Consider the following 13031-nt stretch of genomic DNA (forward strand, 5'->3'; position numbering starts at 1 on the left):
CACATTTGCTGTAACTTCAAGTTCATAAACTTGAGCTTCACTGAAAATTACCCTGTCATTCACCACAAACAAGCTCTGTCATTTCAGATGCTACCAACAGACAGCTGATTGAAAATTGAGGGATGAATGATAGTCAAAGAACTTTTGAGCAAATGCTACATAGTTTTCCAGTGAATAAGGGTTCATGATGGGTGCGTGATGAAATGCTCTTTCTCAGCCAGAATGTCATTGTAATTTTGGGTGGGTTGAGGCATTGGAAATAAGCTGAGAGCTAGATGGTGTAGTGTGAAACCAATTCTTTGGATATGGATTGTTACTCTGGAGCTAATTTGTATTGTGTTGCCGGCTGTGGTCAGGCCCAGTGCTGGGGGATGCACATGCCTCTTGTTTGGTTTATATGGTTTCTGTGTAGTCAGGGCAAAGAGCTTGAATTTGAAGTCAGATCTAAGTTGGGGACCCATCTTTGATCCTGCTTGACTATTTGATTGTGGGAAAGCACTTAACTTTTTGAGTTCTGCCTTCCTTATCTACAAATCATTAAGAGTAATGAAATCTCACAGAAAACTGTTGTAATAATTTAGGTGACAGTGCTTAGGAAACTTACAAATGTAGCTGTTTCTTGCACAGACATTTAAGCTGCCCGATTGTGTCTAAGCTACTGTGCTTGGCCAAGTTAGAAAATTTGCTGGAGGAGAGATAGCAGGCACTTAACGGCACTTCTGCATAGGGCCCTGTGCTTACAACACAGGCAAGGGAGAATCACATAATTTTCTTTCTCGCTTTTTCATTTTTAATTTTTCAATTGCCACTCCTAAAATCCTAGCCCCTGGCGGAGAATATTTGCATTCGTTGTACACAGTACCCACTTGACGCACTTGGCTCTGCATCCAAGGTGGAAGTTGAAATAAGTCAGTGTCCTTCTTTATTTACTTTATAACTAAGCTCTATTTCCTTTCCTCTCTTATATCCAGGAGTCATCATAATATATACACGGCATAAAATGTACATGAGATAACAAGTCATTACTTGCAAAGTACACTTTTTCCTTCTCCAGGGCCTTATTAGCAACTGATAATCTTAAATCTTATCTCCTAAGAAAGTTCCTCATCAAGTATTCCTTGCCCCCATCCTGTTAAGCATCTTCACGACTCATTCTGCTAAAAAAAACAGAAAAAAACAACTCAAGGGAGTCCCAACTCCTACTGCAAACTAGTAGCTTTCCCTACCCAGAACAAATGCTAAAATTGGTCAGAAATCACATTATTTACTCTCAGAATAATAGTCTGTTGCAGTTTATGCTTACCTTGTCACCCAACCACAGTAATAATATGTTTGACATGAACTGCATACTAATTACTTTTATTATTCCAGAAGTTTCATTAGCAATAGTCCTCCCTTACCCTCAATTCTCCCAAACTCCCGAATGTCTAAAAATACCATCTTAACTATATCCCTAAAGACAATATAAATTCTACATATACAGTTTCTATTTGCTTCTCCATCTCACTCCCAACCTTGCCAAATCTTTCATCCATTCACACCAAAAACGCTAAAAGTCAGAAAGAATATCATCATGATTTCTCAAAGAGAACATGTCTCTGAACTTAGAGGGGCTTTGAGAGTCTTTTCTTAACTCAGATTTGAGATAATTAAACATTTTCCCCCCTTCCTTAAAAAAAAAATAAATTACTATCAGTACAGATTTTTAATTTTATTAACCAGTTTTCAGCTATTAGTAGCCTAGAAAAGAAATGTAAACACTGAACTTCTGAATGCCAAAATTTAACTGGGAATTTGAGAGTAGATAATGAAGACGGTTGAGCAGTCAAAACAAATGAAATAGCCTCCATGGATCACATTCAAACTTTTGCTTTAAGCAAACTTTGGTCAAGTGGTTCCTAGTAGATCAGAAGTGTTGTTGTTATTGTTTTGTTGCTTTGTCATGTTTGACTCTTTTGTGATCCTAGGGACTGTAGGCTGCCAGGCTCCTCTGTCCATGGGATTTCCCAAGCAAGAATACTGGAGTGGGTTGCCATTTCCTTCTCCAGGGGCTCTTCCCTACCCAAATATGGAACCTGCGCCTCCTGCATTGGCAGGTGGGTTCTTTACCACTGCACCACCAAGGAAGTCCAGATTAGAAGTAGTGACTCAGAAGTGGAAATGTGGTTGCATTGTGTTTTAGTTAGTTTGAGCTGCCATAACAAAATACAATAGATGGGGTGACCTAAGCAAGACATTTATTCCTCTCAATTCTGGACGCCTGGAAGAAAAAGATCAAGGTACAGTCCAATTTGGTTCCTAGCCCTCTTACTGGCTTGCAGAAGGTTAGCTTTTCAGTGGCCTTTTCTCAGAGCATGTGTGTGAGGAGAGAGAGAAAGTAAAGTCTCTGATGCATTTTCTTATGGGGCTTCCCTGGTGGCTCAGACAGTAAAGAATCCACCTGCAATGCAGGAGACCCAGGTTTGATACCTGGGTCAGGAGGATCCCCTGGAGAAGGAAATAGCTACCCACTCTTGTATTCTTGCCTGGAGAATTCCCCAGGAGCCTGGCAGGTTATAGTCCATGGGGTTGCAGAGAGTTGGACACAACTGAGCAAAGTGTTTTCTTATAAGGACACTAATCCCATTATGAAGGGCCCATCATTATGACCTCATCTAAACCTATTATCCTTCCAAAGGCCCCGTGTTCAAATGCCATCACACTGGGTGTTAGGATTTCACTATAACAATTTTAGGGGGACAAATTTTAGCGCATAGCTTTCTGGAAAAGTCAGACATGCCGGCAGTAGCTAAAAGAGAAAGTAATTCTTTGGTAGAGAGGGGCCAAAGAAAAACTATTGTAATAGTTCATTTTTCAAAGGGACCATTTAGTTCAAGAACGTGTCGCTCTGTGGAGGTCAGTGGTTTCTGAGGCCTTCATGATTGTCACGTTCATAGTAATGACTCTGATTCTTTAAGAAAAGGATGAAATATTTTCAATGTCCTCTATTTAAGAGGGCACTGAACAGAGTGTAATCTATTTTAGAGTTATTTTTTTGTTAACATACTTAAAATATTGGTGTGTCTGTGGGTTGTAATCAATCCTGTGAAATATACATTTACATATAATGGTAGGGTTTCCAAAACCTGATAAATCTCATGCAGCAATAAACAATAAGTATTTTTTAGGGTCAATCAGTAGGATACCATTTCCAAAGAACAGTTTTCTTTTAAACTGAATTATGCAAGAGCGAACAAAATTTAGTGTTGATATTTCAGCTGTTGAAAACAATCCATCAAGTTCTTCACTACTTAGCACCAAGGTTGAAAAAATTTATCATGGTGCTTTTTTATCCAAGCATGTCTACGCATGGCAAATATCACTGGCCTTTAATTTAAAGGTGGTAATCGAGATTGGGGGTTCTATAGAAGAGACAACTTTATGTTTGACCACAATTCTTCACCTGGGCCAAGGAACAGTGATTTTCTGACTTGTCTGCCTTTGTCTTAGAGCCTTCTATCCTGTTAATAGCCATTTTCTGGACTCTTGTGATTGCGATAGCCAGATTTCCCTTTTTACTGCCTGCCGTACTTACCAAGCAATCAGCATCCATCTCCGCAATGAGACTTATCTTGCCAAAAGTTGAGGATACTCGAAGTCAGTTGGCTGCAATTCCCTATGTCAATCCCTGCAATAGAGGTGGCCTTGCCAATGGACTATAATAACTGACATCACTTGGCAAGGCTCCCCATACTCTGGATGGTGTTTGGAAAGGTACAGTCAGCTTCTGCCTCTATAATTCTCTTTTTATGTATGTTTTCATATATAAAACCCCCATTTGGCTGATATATCCCTTCTTTAGCTATATTAAAACCTTTGAGGTCTGGTCTTATCTTGCTGGCAGTAGTACTGGGCTGTCTTGTTAAGGTGACACTGCAGATCTTGGTTTTGAGCCATTATGTCCTGATTGTAGAGCTGATGCTTGGGTGTAGTCTTACTCTTCTAGATACGTGTTCTTGAAGATGCCTCCACTGTAGCCCCCCCAGATCAAAAGGTTCTGAATAACACTATATACCATGTGCTTTATCTGCTGTCTACATCTAATCTGGAGAAAGAAATAGCAACCCACTCCAGGTTTTTTGCCTGGAAAATCCCATGGACAGAGGAGCCTGGCAGGCTACAGTCCATGGGGTCACAAAGAGCTGAACATGATTGAGCAAATAAATAACAGCAACTAGGTGCTTTATCTGCTATCCTCATCTAATCTATTAGCAAAGCCTAGTAGGTCCACCTAAAAATACACCCTGATATTACTTCTCTTGCTTGCACTGCTTGTCAGTCTAGCCCAAGCCTTGACTCTTATTCACCTAGACACTTCCGTGGTCTCCTAACCAGGCTCCCTTCTTCCAGCCTTGTCTATTGGGGTTTTTTAACACAGCAGCCACAGTGGTCCCTTAGAACACAGGTAGACTCATATCACTCTTTTGCTCAAATCATCCAGCTGCTTCCTGTGAGAGAATACAATCCAAATGTCGATTCACTGGATACAAGGCTCTACCTGGTGTAAGGAACCTTCGTGACCTCATCTTCTACCATCTTGCCCTTGCTCACCCGTCTCACCCGCGCTAGCCTCCAGATGCTCCCTTCAACATGTCAGGCACAGCCCTGCCTCAGGCCTTCTGCCCTTCTGTATCCTTGGGGAGAGGGGTTTGGGGAGATGCCTGTTCTTTCCCCGAGTGTATGCGTGTCTCCATCCCTCGCTTCATTCTGATGGCTGTGCATATGTCCTCTTTCAAATGAGAGCCTTTTAGTCTATACTGTATTACTCCTTGTCTCTCCTTGCCCTACTCATTTATTTGCTCTTTGATTTTTTTGTCCAGTTCTCTCCACTAAAAGATAGGCTGCACTAGGGCTGGTTCACAGCTATATCCCTAGTTCCTAGAGCAGTGTCTAGCCACTACAGTGCCTTCAGTAAATATTTGTTGGCTAATTGTCAGAATGATTCCTTATCTTATTGAATCTTCACAGCACTTCTTTTAGGGGTTAGGTGCCTGTATTCTGATTTTGTAAATAAACTGGAAAGGCAAGCTTAGTAACTTGTTTAGAGAATGTAGATACTGCAGAGCTGAGTTTTTTCTTTCTTTTGAACTTTTTATATTGTATTGGGGTATGCTGCTGCTAAGTCACTTCAGTCGTGTCCAACTCTGTGTGATCCCACAGACGGCAGCCACCAGGCTCCCCTGTCCCTGGGATTCTCCAGGCAAGAACACTGGAGTGGGTTGCCATTTCCTTCTCCAATGCGTGAAAGTGAAGTCCCTCAGTCATGCCCAACTCTTAGCAACCCCATGGACTGCAGCCTACCAGGCTCCTCCATCCATGGGATTTTCCAGGCAAAGTACTGGAGTGGGGTACCATTGCCTTCTCCGTATTGGGGTATAGCTGCTTAATAATTAATTATTAATGATTAATTAATAATAGCTGACCTATTAGGTGAACTGCAAAGGGACTCAGCTATACATATACATGTATCAATTACAGAGCTGAGTTTTGAATTTTGGTCCTCATGATGTGGAATTCCGTGTCAAACCCCATCTAGTGATGTCCTGGAAGTTACAGGGCAGTGTCAGTGAGTGCTGGAAGGTGGCCTTTCAGGACTTGGCTACTGGTTTTCAGTGGCAGGATAGAATCATTAAGTTATAACTGATTTTGCAACTGATGATGAAATTTCTCAAGAAGCTAAATTGTGGCCCATCCATATATCTATCACTCAGGACTCCTCAACCTCAACATAGAGGATGTGGAATTTATTTTCTGTTTTCTAGATATTTTGTTTTGAATTGACAGGTCAGAAACTTGATGACTGGTCACTGTGTTGTAATAGTTATTATTTATTTCCTCATCCTTACTGCAACAGATAACCTCATCCTTTTTCCAATAGATAACCATAACAGGAACTAGAGTATATGCAGACTTGAAGCCAGAAGACAGGAAGTTAACCAGATCAGAATCATTCATTCAAGGATCAGAGTCAAATAACCAGCTACAGGCCCAAGATACAGAAGGTTAGAAGTGATGTTTCCAAGATTTTCATCAGTAAGGTCTACTGATTGATGGATTTCTTCCCTATCATATGAATGTCTAGACATTGATATGTGTTAGACAAGGAGGACTCTAGAAATAACCAAGTGCCCATGGTTGCCTCTTGATGCTTCCTTTTAAACCAGGGCAAAGGCAAGGTCAGGAGCCAGACTGACCCTGACAGGTGTGTGCCTATTGACCAAACTGCCCCAGCAGTTGGGAGTCGTGTGCTCCATGGCTGGTTGCCGGTCAGTGAATCAGTGGGGTTCATCTCTGAATGGACCATACTGTCTCATAAGTTGATGCCATTTGGTTTTTGTTTTTTTGTAAATAAATCCTAAAGTCTTCTAGCCCCTGTTTTACTTTAAACAGCTGCAAACACAAGTCTGCTGAAACTCCAGGAAATAAATGACTCTACATAAGTATGTTTTTAAAAAAGTAAGGTACAATGGGCTCAGCATGAGTCAGCATGTGGGAATATCACTTAGGGGGCAAATGTGACTCTGGAACTTGAAAACAGGAACCTGGTAAGAAATCTTTTTTCCTACATACATCATTTTAACCATATATTTTTAGAACACCTATTATTAGCCAGGTAATGTGTTATATGCTGTGATACACAGACACAAGGCCAGTCCTCAGGAAGGATCTAGTGACTTCACTGTGGGTCACTTGGAGACTCTTATGAAGTTCCTATTTCTGTCAGATTTCAAGAATTATTAAAGGATACATGAAAAATTGAGATAAATGAAAAAGAAATTGATTAATCTGAAAGTGATTTAATGAGCAATTAGAGGAAAGACACAGAGAATATACCTTGCAGTTCATCTCCCTTCACACTTAATGAGGGCTTGATGCAGTGAGAGAGAAGACACTGAGGTAGAATGGATGGAAAGAGCCTCTTCTCCTGACTCTGAAGCAATAAAAATGTTTACTTATATATATAATGTATATATTGTGTGTTTGTGTGCGTGTGTACACATATATACAGGCATACCTTGCTTTATTGCACTTTGTAGATGTTTTTGCAAGTCGAAGATTTCATGGCAACCCTGTGATGATTAAGTTTGTCAGCAACATTTTTTTAACGCTTGTTCACTTCATGTCTCTGTGTCACATTTTGGTAATTCTTGCAATATTTCAAACTGTTTCATTATTGTTATATTTGTTATGATCAGTGATCTTTCATGTTACAATGTTGTACCATGAACCATGTTCATACAAGACAGGGAAAGAAACTGATAAATGTTGTGAGTGTTCTGACTATACCACTGACCAGTGTTCCCCCATCTCTCTCCCTCTCCTTGGACCTCCCTAGTCCCTGAGACTCCACAGTATTGAAACTAGGTCAGTTAATAACCTTACAGTGGCCTGTAAGTGTTCAAATATAAGGAATAGCCTCACATCTCCCACTTTAAATCAAATGCTAGAGATGATTAAACTTAGTGAGAAAAGCATGTGGAAAGCTGAGACAGGTTAGAGGCTAGACCTCTTGTGCCAAGCAGTTAGCCAAGTTGTGAATGCAGAGGAAAAGTTCTTGAGAGAAATTGAAAGTGTTATTCTAGTGAAGACATAAGTGCTTAAAAAGGAAATGGCCATATTGCTGAAATGGAGGCAATTTCAGTGATCTGGATAGAAGATCAAACCAGCCACGACATTCCCTTAAGCCAGAACCTAATTTGGAGCAAAGACCCAACTCTCTTCTATGAAGGCTGAGATAGGTGAGGAAGCTGTGAAAGAAAAGTTTGAAGCTGGCAGAAGTTGGTTCATAAAGTTTAAGGAAAGGAGTCCTCTCTATAACATTAAAGTGCCAGGCAAAGCAGCAAGTACTGATGTAGAAGATGCAGGAAGTTATCGGAAGATCTAGCTAAGATAATTCACAAAGGTAGCTACAATAAACAACAGGTTTTCTAGATGAAACAGCCTTGCACTGGAAGAAGATGCCACTTAGGACTTTCATAGCTAGAGAGGAGAGTCAATTCCTGGCTTCAAAGTTTCAAGGACAGACTGACTCTCTTGTTAGGGGCTAATGCAGCTGGTGACGTGAAGAAGTTGAGGCCAGTGCTCATTTATCATTCAAAAAATCCTATGACCCTTAAAAGTTATGCTGAATCTACTCTGCCTTTGCCCTGTAAATGGAACAACAAAGCCTGGTAGATAGCACATCTGTTTACAACATGGTATAAGCCCACTTTTGAGACCTACTACTTAGAAAAAATTATTCCTTTCAAAATATTACTGCTCGTTGATAGCGCATCTGCTCACCCAAGAGATCCAGTGGAGATATACAACGAGATTAGTGGTGTCTTCATGCTTGCTAAGACATTCCTTCTGCAGCCCAATAAACAAGGAGTCATTTAGATTTTCAAGTCTTCTTATTTAAGAAACACAGTATTTCATAAGGCTATGACTGCCGTAAATAGTGATCCCTTTGGTAGATCTGGGCAAAGTCAATTGAAAATTTTCTGGAAAAGATTCACCATTCTAGATGCCATTATGAATATTTATGATTCATGGGAAGAAGTCAAAATATCAGCATTAACAGGAGTTTGAGACTTGATTTGAACCTTAATGGATGACTTGGAGAAGTTCTAGACTTTAATGGAGGAAGTAGCTGCAGATAGTGTGCAAACAGCAAGAGAACTCGAAGTGGAGCCTGAAGATGCGGCTGAATTGCTGCAATCTCATAGTGCTGCAAACTCATAGTAAAACTTTGGGGCTTCCCAGATGGCACTAGTGGTAAAGAACCCATTTGCCAATGCAGGAGATGTAAGAGATGCAGGTTCGATCCCTGGGTCTGAAAGATCCAATGAAAGAAACAGTACCCCACTCCAGTATTCTTGCCTGGGAAATCTCATGGACGGGGGAGCCTGGTGGGCTACAGTCCATTGGGTTGCAAAAGAGCTGGACAGGACTGAAGCAGTGCACGCAAGCATAGTAAAACTTTAATGGGTGAAGAGCTGCTTCTTCAGGATGAACAAAAAAGTAGTTTCTTGAAACAGAATCTACTTCTGGTGAAGATGCTATGAAGATGTTGTCATGATAACAAGGATTTTAGAATAGTGCATAACCATAGTTGATTAAGCAGTGGCAAGTTTTGAGAAGATTGTCTCCAGTTTTGAAAGAAGTTCTACTGTGTGTAAAATACTGTCAGTCTTCCATGCCACAGAGAAACCATTCATAAAAAGACAAGTCAATCAATGAGGCAAACTTCATTGCTGTTCTACTTTGAGAAATTGGCACAGTTGCAGCAACTTTTTGCAACCACCACTCTGATCAGTGAGCAACCATCGGCATGGAAGCAAGGCCCCCCACTAGCAAAAAGATTAGGGCTCCCTGAAGGCTCATATGATGGTTAGCATTTTTTAGCAATAAAGTATTTTTAAATTAAGGTGTGTACTTTACATTTTTAGACATAATGCTATTATTGGACCCTGAATAGACTATAGTATAGTATCAACATAACTTTTATATGCACTGGGAAACCAAAAAATCATGTGACTCACTTTGTTGGGATATTCACTTTATAGCTGTGGTCTGGAACCAAACCCGCAAGATCTCTGAGCTAAGCCTGTATTTGCATGTCCCTTCACCACCCAAATTCATATGCTGAAACCCTAACCCCTAGTGCCTCAGAATGTGACTATATTTGGAGATAGGGCCTTTAAAGTAATTAAATTAAACTTGGTCATTGGGTTGGGCCCTAAATCAGTAAGACTGGTATTCTTATAAGAAGAGATGATTAGGATGCAGACAGGCAGAGAGGAAAAACCATGTGAAGACAAAGAGAGAAGACAGCCATTTCTCTTGTAGGCCTAAGGGAGAGGCCTCAGAAGAAATCAGCCCTGTCAATACCTTGATCTCAGACTTAGCCTCTAAGACTGTGAGCAAATACGTTGCTGTTGGTGAAGTTATCTGGTCTGTGGTCCTTTGTTATGCCAGCCCCAGAAAACAATTCAATGCACCAATTAAAAGGACTCCAGCCCTAGAGATTGTAAGAACTCGAAAACTGCATATATGTAGTAGGGCTGGCTTAGAAAGACATAGGATCAGGTGCACGATCATGCCAGGCTTCTGAGAGCATTCATGGAATGGGAAATAATCCTGGCTGGATTCTCTAGCTCTGTGGATGTGAAGTGCTTTATGTCTCTACTAGCTCATTCACTCAGTGAGTCTTTTTAAAATTCCTGCTATGTACCAGGCATTGAACTAGATGCGGGAAATACAAGATGGATTGGCACAAGAATCTGTCCGCAAGGAATGGTTATGGCCAGTGCTACAGTGTGGCAAGTCTTCTGATGAATATTTGAACCTGGTACCTAACCTTGATGGATGGTTGTTCCAGCTGTGTCCCCACGGTCACAGGACTACACTTAGTCTTTTCCTTACTGATTCCTCCTATTTTAAAATCCTCTTTAAAAAAACATTGATCTCTGGTTCTTTTCTTTCTTTTTCTAAGTAGGTAAGTCTTAGATATCAGCTCAGGATTTGTAGTAGTTCAGTTAGGCTCCCAGGAAGTCACTCAGAGAACATGATGCAGTAAATCAGACTTGGTGTTAACTCTGACCTGGAATGTTATCATCTATCTGACTCAGTTCCAGAAGAGAGAACCACCTCCGGTGACTTCCTCCCCTGTATTTCAGGCCATAAATAGGTGCTGGGGCCCTGCCAAGTTGGGTCACTGTGGCTCATGAGGGACTGTCAGTTCCTCACAAACATTACACAGCTGTGAAATGACTATACCACCCAAGGTGACTCATAAAATCTGCCCCCCTTAAAAAGGGAATATTAGAAATGTCACCTCCTGGCTATCACTGTAATGCAATTATGAGCTCTAGTTCTCAGCTGACTATCCAGAAGAGTCCTCACAGGAACCAAATAAGAAATCTGGGAAACCTAACACTTTTATTTGCCCAGGGCAGGTACTAGGAAGCAGTCAGCGTAGAAGTTTTAGAAGCTGATTCTAATCTAGGATTGTGATAAAATATAAATGATGTTTGATATCTGACTGTATTTAGTCTGAGTTCTCCAGAGAAACAGAAGTACAGAGAGAGAGAAAGAGAGGAGAAGAGTGGATAGTAGAGAGAAAAGAGATTGATTGATTGGCTGATTCTAAGGAACTGACTTATATGATTATGGGGCTTACAAATCCATGAGGCAGACCATCAGGCTGTAAACTCAGGCAGCATTTTTATGTTACAGTCTTAAAGTAAAATTTCTCAAAGCTTCAGTCTTTGCTCTTAAGGCCCTCCACTGATTAAGTGGGACCCACCCACAGGATGTAGAGTAATCTGCTTATTTAAATACTGCTTATTATAAATGGTAACCACATCTGCAAAACATCTCAGTAACATCTAGGCCAGTGTTTGATCAAGTTGACACATAAAAGTGACTATCTTACTACTTTTAACTGATAGAAGTAATCTGAATTTTTGAGCGTGTTACTGAATTAGAACCTTAAGGTAACTAGTAATCATAAAAATTTACTGAACCTCATTTGTTTCTCTTTGAATGCTTTCAGTTTTGGGGTTTTGAGCCACTGTTTCAAAAGGCAGGCAAGCCCATCTTTGGATCACTCTCACTGTTGACGAGCCCTTGCTTGAATGTATTTAGTCCCCATCCTGCTCCATGGAGCTGTTGTGCCCTAAGTGCAGTTCGACCCTCTGAAACAACACTGAAACAAGACAAAGACCAATTCGTCTTATATCTAAAGTGTGCTTTATATGAGGTATTCATTTTGTGTGATGCTCAGCATAGGGATGGGGGTGTAGGGAAAGGTCTGTGGTCAAGTAAGTTTGGGAAATATTGCTTAAAAGCTCTTCCTTTGGAAGATTTGTCATGACTCATTTGAAAGGCTTTGAAATTCTGCAGGAAGGAAACCAGCTAAATGTAACAGCATTTCTCAGAAACCTGACCTTGGAAACACCCCTTTCTTCTCTTTAGCAACATCCTACAGGATATTCATGGAAAAGTTCTGCAAGGTTCTCTGGCACAATCAGTGCCCAGTCTTTAGTTTAGATGCCCTGTCCCCCAGTTGTTTTGTACCACTGTGTGTCAGGGATGGGTTGTGGAACACACCACTCCAGTCCTTAGTGGCTTAATATAATAGCCATTTATTATTTCCCCCATGTTCATAGCTCACTGGATGATTTTGCTGACCTGGGCTGCTCATGATTGATCTTAGCTGGACTTACTTATGCATCTGATGAGTAGAGGGTGATGGCTGGCCTAGCCTAGCCTTGGCTGGAATGATTCAGCTTTATTCCACAGGCCCCTATCCTTCCAGCAAGCTAGCCTAGGATATTCTCATTGTGGTGACAGAGTTGAAGAGAAGAAACATGCAAGCATACAGTTATCCATGCATCAGGTTGCTAAAAACACTTGTTTGCATCAAGTTTATGAAAATTCTGTTGGTCAAGTGATTTAGGCAAGTTCAAAGTGGCAGTGTGTTGCAGAGTTATAGGACAAAGACAAGGATATGTGTGGCCGTTAACTGGGGCTATTGGTTATATTCATTAATGCAGCTCTCAGATGTGAATCTGAGGAATGGTACCAAGACAGCTGAAGCAGAATTGCCAGGGTGAGTGTAGTGAAATTTCACATCTTTAATCCCTATCCCTCAGAGATGATCAGGATGGGGCTGTTGTTGTTCAGTCACTTAGGTGTGTCTGACTCTTTGTGACTCCAAGGACTGCAACATGCCAGGCTTCCCTATCCTTCACTATCTCCCAGAGTTTGCTCAAATTCATGTTCATTAAGTCGATGATGGCATCCAACCGTCTCATTCTCTGTCACCACCTTCTCCTCCTATCCCCAATCTTTCCCAGCATCAGGGTCTTTTCCAGTGAGTTGGCTGTTCACATCAGGTGGCTAAAGTATTGGAGCTTCAGCTTCAGCATTATTTCTTCCAATGAATATTCAGGGTTGAATTCCTTTAGGATTGACTGGTTTGATCTCCTTGTTCAAGAGACTCT

The 13031-nt window shown here is 41.0% G+C and overlaps 1 long non-coding RNA gene across 16 annotated transcripts in view; it reads left to right on the forward strand.

Moving 5' to 3' along the window:
• LOC133252648 (uncharacterized) overlaps window positions 1-13031 on the forward strand; it is a 279302-nt gene that overhangs the window by 134873 nt on the left and 131398 nt on the right. The gene's annotated exons all lie outside the window — the stretch shown is intronic.

The sequence above is a fragment of the Bos javanicus genome, chromosome 8, assembly GCF_032452875.1.
Source record: "Bos javanicus breed banteng chromosome 8, ARS-OSU_banteng_1.0, whole genome shotgun sequence".
Lineage (NCBI taxonomy): Eukaryota > Metazoa > Chordata > Mammalia > Artiodactyla > Bovidae > Bos > Bos javanicus.